This window comes from Alligator sinensis, unplaced genomic scaffold, assembly GCF_000455745.1.
Source record: "Alligator sinensis unplaced genomic scaffold, ASM45574v1 scaffold814_1, whole genome shotgun sequence".
Classification (NCBI taxonomy): domain Eukaryota; kingdom Metazoa; phylum Chordata; order Crocodylia; family Alligatoridae; genus Alligator; species Alligator sinensis.
The window spans coordinates 222,860-231,593 of NW_005842352.1; the positions used below are offsets into that span (position 1 = coordinate 222,860).

Sequence of the window (8,734 nt, forward strand, 5' to 3'; positions counted from 1 at the left end):
TTTCCTTCTGAAGTAAATTGTTTATACGTTCTCTTTAACTCTACAGAATTTAGATGTGCTGTTGGCATGGACATTATGCAAAAACTTTGGCACAGTCGTGTACAAACGCCTACACTCTGTGCACTGAATCCTACTAATGTATGGACTTGTTTGCTTATGTGCATGCCAAGCATACGAATCATTTGTGTGCTATATACGGAATGTTAGAAGTATGCTGGTGTATGTGTTTTTGGAGAGTCAGGGTTCACTCTAAAAAGGTGCAATTCATCAGCTCCTGTCCTATTTATCCTCTCAATTGTCGCAACTTTTCTTCAATGTAGAGTTACAGGATACACGTCTGTAAAGAGACCTTTAACACGGGAAGAGTAGAGAGTTACTGAAAAAAAATACAAAGAAGTGGTATTTTGTGGTCCCTGCTAGGTAAGATAGATGCCAAAGCTGGAATGAAAGCCTCATCTCTGAGGACCAACTTGATATTATCACAATCATGCATTCATTGGCATACCGCTAAATAGGACTTATTCTGGTATATACTGACCAGGAATGTGGTCAGTATCGCATCAAGGAACTAAATTTTTCGACTCCATGCTTAAACATGGTAATATTGTGTAACAAAGGTAAGGCCAATATAACTAAGATAAAATCTAACATAAACTAGTAGGTGAAGAACAATATGAAATTGATGCACTTCAAAGAAAAAAAAAACTTTTTGCACTTCTGAGGCAACATGTTTTGTGGATTACAAATACAGAGTGGCTTGGAACAGGATTGTGTGTGCACAGTTCCAAATTGAAAAGCTGCAATGTAGGCTGTGAAACTGAATGTGTCTTGTATGTTTCACAACTTCCTCACTTCCTTGTGCATGTCTCTTTCACTGCAATTAACACAAGATACCTGTTAGGTATAGTAAGCAGGTTCCAGTAAGGCAGTGGGTATGCATCCTAATGTGCTCAAGGATATGTAACTGATTTTATACTTCAGTTAAAGTTGCTGGAAGCATTTGCACTGAGGCTGTCCATTACAAACAAGTGAAGAACTTGGTGAGGGTATGTTGGAGTTGCTTTGGATTTGGCATCCTAAATTCTTTTTCCGGGAAGGTGGGGTGAAATTGAAGCCATACTATGGTAAGATTTCACTTTCCCATTTGGAAAATTGTAAAAGTTACTTGTGTCTAGCCAAACTCATAAAATAGGGCTTAGGAATGGAAATTCAACAAGAAAAGACCATTTAAAAAATAAGTCAAGTGACTGTTGATGCCTTTCAGTGTGGTGACGGATATTTGAAACCAAGTCCATTATAAAAGAAAAATGTAGTGGCTCTTTCAAATACCTTGAAAGTATACATTTGCTGTAAAATGTTCAGTCCCTATTTGAAAATCTGTTTTTTGTTTTTTTTGTTTTTTAAATATACGCTTTTTTTAAGTAATTTATGCAAGCGGTAAATCAGTAATGTTAACAAACAGTAGCATGTTTCTGAAATTTACCCCATATTTCTCTTGCTTTCTAAACAACAGCAGGTTTTTGTAGGATTAAAGTGTTGTTGCTGTGATGGTCTAGGAAATATGCCAGGATTAAGGGTATTTTTTTAAGTAATACTTTTTATTGGAACAGCTGTGTAGTTGAGAGGTAGACTATATATGGTTGGTCCAATAAAAATTAAGCACCAAAAAACTTGCTTCTAACTGGTTTTTGGTATTTCATTGTATTTTACATAGGATCTTTGAAGGTTAATAACTTACTGTTTACCATCTTTAACTTTAATAATTTAATAAATTACATTAATCTTTAATGTTTACAATTTCTGAAGGGTAATAACTTTAATTTTATCATCTTCAAAATAATAGGTCTATACCATATATAATAAGAATAAACCTAAAGAGTAGTTAGGCTAGGAAACTAGAGAAAATATTGCATAAAACTAAATGTTAATGATTATTAGTAGAGACACTGCTACCTAGGAGAAAATAAGGCATTTTATTTACCCACTTATATTCCTTTTAAATCAGTGGCAGACTGAACTGCAAAATACATCTCTACTCTGGTGATTGGTCATTTGAAGCTAACTTTTGAGCTTTAATTGCTGAAAGCTTGTGCAGCAGAAATAATGGCCCATTCCTGACTACACTGCACAATAATTCCAAGGCAGGGTCCCTCATGTAGTGTACTACAAGGACTTCTGCTGCTTCCCCCGGTGGGAGTTGCACATTCACTGTAACCACTGCCAGAGTGCACTTGCAGCCTGCCATTGGAATCCTGTTTGTCAGATTTTCAGGCCTGCCACACCAATTTTCCAGCTCGCCTCCCCTCCTTGGCTGCAGCTCATTCTTTGGTTTGGCTGGCTTAGCTGCCTGCCCAATATGGCAGGATGCTGCTTGCAATATCATATGCAATATTGCTCTCATGGCAAGACATGCCTTTTTTTGATCCATTCCTACCTTCTCCCCTCTCCAGCCCGAATCAGGATTTTAGCCTCTGTCCAGAAAAACATTTATGCCTATGTTTAACTTCCATTTACTGCTAGTTCTCCCCACATACATAGAGATATACATGTGTTTAAGTGCTTTACTAGGTGTGAACTGAGGCCTTAATACTCTTTATAAGAAGCATGCAGCATACATGCTTCATGGTGTATGTTATTCTTATTGATTGTTTTGAATCATTTCTAGGTGGGTTTCAGCCCTGCCAAACTATTTGGGGTTAAATTCCAGCTAAATTCTTTTTTTTTTTTTTTTTCCTAATATCAGAAAGCACTTTCTAGGCACTAACAGAGTTTTGAGTACTGCTCTTCCTTCTCTGCTGCCTTCCAGACAAAGCCATAACACTGACAAATTTTTAACAGCAAAAGTGAAATGGGCACTCTATTAGGTTGTGGCACCACTAGATACATGCCTAACAACCTTCTCTTGCCATTAAAAAAGTGATGCATTAATTGCTAGATTTTACAACTAACAGAATATTGTCTTTATGTGGACAGATAACTTTTAAAAATAGATGCAAATTTTTGTACTGATAATTACTTGCATGCCTAGATTGAATAGTTGGATGCTTTTTCCAGAGATGATTCCCCAGGACTATAATGCTGCTTAGTCCCACCTACACAAGCAAAAAGAAAACGATGTTGTAATCAAATGCCTTGGCATAGCTGTGGGGAGCAGAGCTGTCACAGTTAATGTGAACATCTCTGCATCTTTTCCTTTTTTGTGAAAATGGACAGTTAAAGAATTTTATAAAAGACTGAAGTTCCTTTCCTTACTCCCCCGTAATAACTCAGGTCATCCAGTAGGACTTTCTCTGTTATGTGTATGTAGATCCAACACTTTTTTTTTTTTTTAAAGCACTGTCCAGTTAAGGTCTTAGAACTTCTTGTTACTGTTGGTTAACTATGAATAACGCCCCTTTCAATGGTGACATTTATGATGGTAAGTATTTTGGAAACAAATGAAGGATTTTATAATGAACAATTTCATCATAATGATTCATTATCTAAAAAAAATCCAACACACATCTTAAGAAAATGTCATAACATATTCTCCATAGTCACCACCATTTTGGGTGGGATTCTGAACGAACTAAAACTGCATTCCACACTAAAATTCTGGCATCTTTTACAAAGAAGCCAGTTGTTTCAGAACTGTTCTCAGTGGGATTTTTCACTAGGTTTTCTGTCCAGTCAGACAAGTCCTCCCACATTACTGGAGAGAGGTGACGTGACTAGGTTTCAAATAGGTTCAGAGACGTGCATTTGTTTGCAGAAATAAGCAAAAGATAAGCAATTATGGAAAAGAAAATATATTAAATTTTATAGGGATTTGAGTTGTTGCCATCTGAAAGATTAGGTTGTTTACTTAACCAGCCATATATTTCATAATTTATCTGAATAGTTGCATCTCATACTCAAGTTTGTCAATGACTGATGAAACTCCTGTTAAATTGCATCAGCTGATGGCTCTTAATGTAATCCACATAACAATACATGGCTTTGGATACCTACTTTGTTGCATTAAAGAAAAGAACAGAACAAATTTTAATTGCATGGAAACATCCACAAATATTATGTCTAGATTAACAAATTAAGTAATATCCAATATTCTGTCTCCCTTTTGTGTAATAAGCTTAAAATATTCTGTTTAAAAAGGTGTGAAAAATAGGGTTAGTTTTACTGATGATCCTTACTATGCAGGTATCCAATGAAAAACAATATGATGGAGGTGATGGCTAAAGAAGCCACTTTTCAGATCTCATAGAGATGTCAGGTTTGGGGTGCAGTGGCTCGAGTTCTGGGGGCAATTGCTTTGAGGAACTCAGGAGACCAGCCATCCTGTACTGCTCATTTGGAGAAAAATCCTGGCCCCACTGATAATGGGAGTTTTGTCATTGACTTCTGCGTATGATCTGACCCTAGGTTTGTTCCACCTTCCCCTGTAGCAGCCATAGTCTTGTTGGCTAGCAACCATGACAAACCAAAGTGACAACCTAGTAAGATAATGCAACTAGCCTATTAAGCTTGCCATGGTTACCTTCTTAATTGATCCTGAACTCCAGCAGATTAAAGACTGTGCTCATCAATTATACAATTAAACCAGCAGTGTTAGTGTTGCCATTACATTAACATCTGGATGTCCCAATCCGGGTCTCTTCGTACTAGTTTCAGTACATGGTATAATACAGGAACTATCCCAGCCTCTCTCAAGCTAAGAATTTAATGAAAAGATGTAATAGGTGCTTGTAGCAAGCAAACAGGTAGAGGTAAGATGGAATGTGGCAACAGTAATGCAAGCGTACACAATTATCCGTACTTGCCCTATAGCCTCTACTTACTTCTACCTGGCAGTTCCGTAGACATCAGTGTAGAAGTGAGTGTTAGACCTTGATCATGGTGATTCCTATGCCCATGTAAAATTTTATTCCAGTCAATGGTAACCTGCATAAAGTTCTACATCACATTTGCAAGATAAGATCTTAATGTGTAATGTAATATCCATTTTCAAAATATCCAAGCAGCATGTATCGATGTTTAAAGGTAGTTGTGAATATGTTAAGGAATGTAGGAATATATGCTAGGCCTGGAAGCAGGGAGTGGATACAAAATGGTTATGTAGGGGAATGGGGACAATTAAACAGCTATAAAAGAAATAAAAAACAAAAGTAGCTTTATTACAACACTGACCCAACTATAGCTTTGTAAAGGCCTTTTTGTTTGTTTTTAATTTTAATCTTAACGTTTATTTAAGATGGAGCTTGCTCATTTTGTCTTCATTAAATCTACCAATCATTTCTCACAGTCACTGACTGATCATTTCCCAAATTCATGATCACAGTCAGATTAAAGTTTGCCTGATTTCTTATAAGTTGGTTTTACCTGGAAGCTTTTAGGAGCCTGTTTTAGCTTATGTTTTTTTTTTTTTTTTTTCCCTCACATGTAGGTGTTTGATGTATTATCGATGTACTATTCCCTTCAGCACTACTTAGTTGGGAGCACTGACATGCTGGTAAAGCTCTATGCTGCAATTAACTAAATTATGCTTGTTTTCCTCTTTCTAGTCTAAATGTTGTCTCAAGCATTTAATATTCATATTCAAGACACTGAAATTAAAATGAAGTTCTGTATTTCCCTCTCCTACGCACTCAGTACATTATAAAATGTTAGTTCTAATTCTTCAAAGAACTGCATGTGCACCTCTTTTTATACTCTTGAGTAGTCCCAGCTTGACTTGAATGGAACTGCTCACAATGCATAAAGTTAAGTATGCGCATGTGTCCTTGCAGAATCCAAGCCTTATGCTCAAAGACTGTCACTGGTGAATAGCTTTCTCCTTAAAAATTCCCATTGATTGCAGTAACAATGGGAATTTTAATATAGATAAACCAATGATATTGAAGCTGCTGTGACCCAGAACTTTGCTCCCGGGAGGCCTGGAGGGCAAGGCAGCTCAGTGGTTCTCAATCTCTTTAGCCTCAAAGCATTCCTCATTAAGCCCTCATCAAAGCACCACTCATTAGGTTTAAGGCACCTCCTCAGAAAATGCCAGCCCTTAGCTTTCGCTCATTTTTGAATACAGTAAAATAGTACAACCTGTCTGAAGTAGAGGTTCCCCAAATGGGTAGGGGGATCATAGTAGGAGAGTCTGATGCTCTGTTGTGCCACTAATTGTCTTTTTTTTCTTAATGAAAGTTGTAGTAGGAAATTGCATTTGTATAGCTTTGTTGAATATCTTTGCCAAAACAGTTCACAGGAAGATTTTTTTAAATCCCAAATAAAAAGTTCAAAGGCAACCTTTGCTTGTGATAAAAAACACATAATTCCCACAGTACTTCTTATGTATAAATTCTGCATGGAATGGGTTGGGTTTCTCAATAAACCTGTTGTCTTTACATTACAGTACAAAACTTTTTCCTTCGTGCACTTTTTTTCCTGAAGTCTGTTTTACAAGCACCAGTTAGAACAGCGATTTTCATCTAGGGTGCCTTGGGGTGCCACACACTGTTAGCACTGCTAGGTGTGCAAATATGATTCACAAGATGAGCCCAATTATTTAAAAAAAGAATCCAAAGTGTAAAAAAAAAAAAAATCTCGCCTGTTGTGGTATTTCTGTGTTCTTTGCAATAGAAAAATTGCTGTGTTTTCCCATAGTCAAATGTGTGAATGTTAAGAGCTGGCATTTTCTGAGGGGGGTCTTGAACCTGCTGAGGGGTGCCTTGGGTCTAACAAGGAATGCTTTGAGTCTAGAAAGGTTGAGAACCACTGAGGTAGGTACTGCAGAGAGGAAATACAATGCTTCTGATTGTGAGTCTGCTCCTCCTTCATACTCTTAGCTTCTTTGTTAATCTTGGTTTTTATATGCAAGCTTTCTGTGTATTAACTACTTAAGAGTTTTAATGCTTAATTGTAGGAGTAGCACAATCCGTGGGTGCAGAAAAATGTATCTGCTGTTACATAATATTTTATCTTAGTTTTACATGAAACTTTATTGTAGCAGAAAATCTGACTGTAGCTCTAGAGAGAGTCTGTGCATACCCAGCACCATCAATCATTCATGTTTGTGCATACAGTGTGTAACTCAGTAAGAACATTATTAATGTCCCAGAATTACCTTAAATCCAACTCATCCCTATCCACCAAATTCTGTGTAGACAGACAGCATTTTAAAGATACTGATAAATAATGAAAAGTAGATTTGTAAAGAAAGCTTTATCAAGCACAAAATGTAAATGCTTTCTGTTTAAGTATATGAAGACACCAAGCAGCCCCTAGACAGAAAATTCAAAGGACAAAAGAACTTGCACACTACTCAACCACTATTTTTAATGGAACAGCATGTACCTCATTTTAGGACCCAACAAGCACATATAATGGCAGTGTGATCATATGCAGGTTGAGTCTTTGAAAAAAATTGAGTCTCATTTTAGTAGCATGGAGTTTAGGAGCCTATGTGTGAGAACTTGCCTTTGGTATGTGTTCTGTTAAGGACTACAGAAACATCTCTGGCTTTGTACATAAAAAGCGAGAAGAGGAGATAGAACTAAAGTCACTTGTTTTCTGCTCTGTTCCCTAAGGCTTGCAGTCTTAGTTCCTCCTAACACAGTTGTCCTCACATCTTAACACAAAGTTGATGCATTCCCAGAGTTCCCTCCCCCGCTTCGCGTGTATCCAAGTGAAGAATTTGTGTTTCAAAAGACAAAAAAACAATTTTCCTTGGATAAGACAGTTCACCGTGATACTTCTTCAAGCCTTGATCTCTTGGTTGACCGTTTGTTTTCCACAGTGGACCTGTACATCTAAACACTAGGACCTGAGCCTGCTGCATGCAACCTAATGAACTGCTGACATGCAACTGCTTTCCAACCTCTTCCAACTAGCTGTTGGTAGGTGAAAACCCTCCACCCTGCCTGGCTGGCAGTTTCATGCCTTATGCCACAAGGCCTTTGAACTGAAACTATTAATTAAATTATTTTAAATTAAATTACAATGTAAAGTGTGGAAGTCCTTGCCACTTGATAGGGTGGATGCTGCCAATTTAGCCAGATTCAAAATAGGAATTGGTCACATGCATGGAGGTAAGGAGCATAGGTGTGACGGGCACAGCCTCTGAATCACAGCATCCTAGACCTTAGAGGAACAGTGGGGAAAAAAAAACCCTGGGCAGACTCAGTCCCTGCTCCCTTTCAGCTTTCCACCCCTGGGACTCGGGTTGCCAGCTCTGCTCCAGTCTTTGGGAGGTTTCTGGAACCGACGTGCCCATGGCACAAGCGTGCCTACACGCTTGTGTACAGCAGGTACAGATTACGATGCAAACTTTGTCAGGAAGGCAGATGCACATGATTATTACATTTTGAAAATGAAATCCCACTGGACTACTGTATAAATCGGATTCAACATTTAATATTTTAATTAATGGATGCCCTGTCATTTCTCTCCCGGCCGGGTGAGACTCAGCATCTCCTGGAGAGAGGCCTGGCGCCTCCACTGCAACCCTGGGGGTCGGCAACCCTGACTGTGACAGGGGAGAGGTGGCCAGGCGGACCCAGTCCACGGCAGCTCCTCGCTGTGCTGAGGCGCCTGGAAGACCGGAGGGGTAAGCGCTGGGCAGACGGGTACAGCCCCGCAGGCAGCAGCTCGCCCTGCAGCCGGGAACGCGGTGTGCCGCGGCCCCCGCCCGCGGACAGCTCCGGGCGCCGCCCCGCCCGCCCGGCCTGCCATTGGCTGAACGCAGCCATTCGGCGTACGCGGTGCCGGG

General features: G+C 39.0%; 1 long non-coding RNA gene across 1 annotated transcript; it reads left to right on the forward strand.

Moving 5' to 3' along the window:
• The first annotated feature begins 2,057 nt into the window (after positions 1-2,057).
• LOC112551152 lies at positions 2,058-8,104 on the forward strand. Its single transcript, XR_003095343.1, has 3 exons — positions 2,058-3,418; positions 5,423-5,488; positions 7,763-8,104. It is a non-coding gene; the product is annotated as an uncharacterized LOC112551152 (long non-coding RNA).
• Positions 8,105-8,734: the final 630 nt, after the last annotated feature.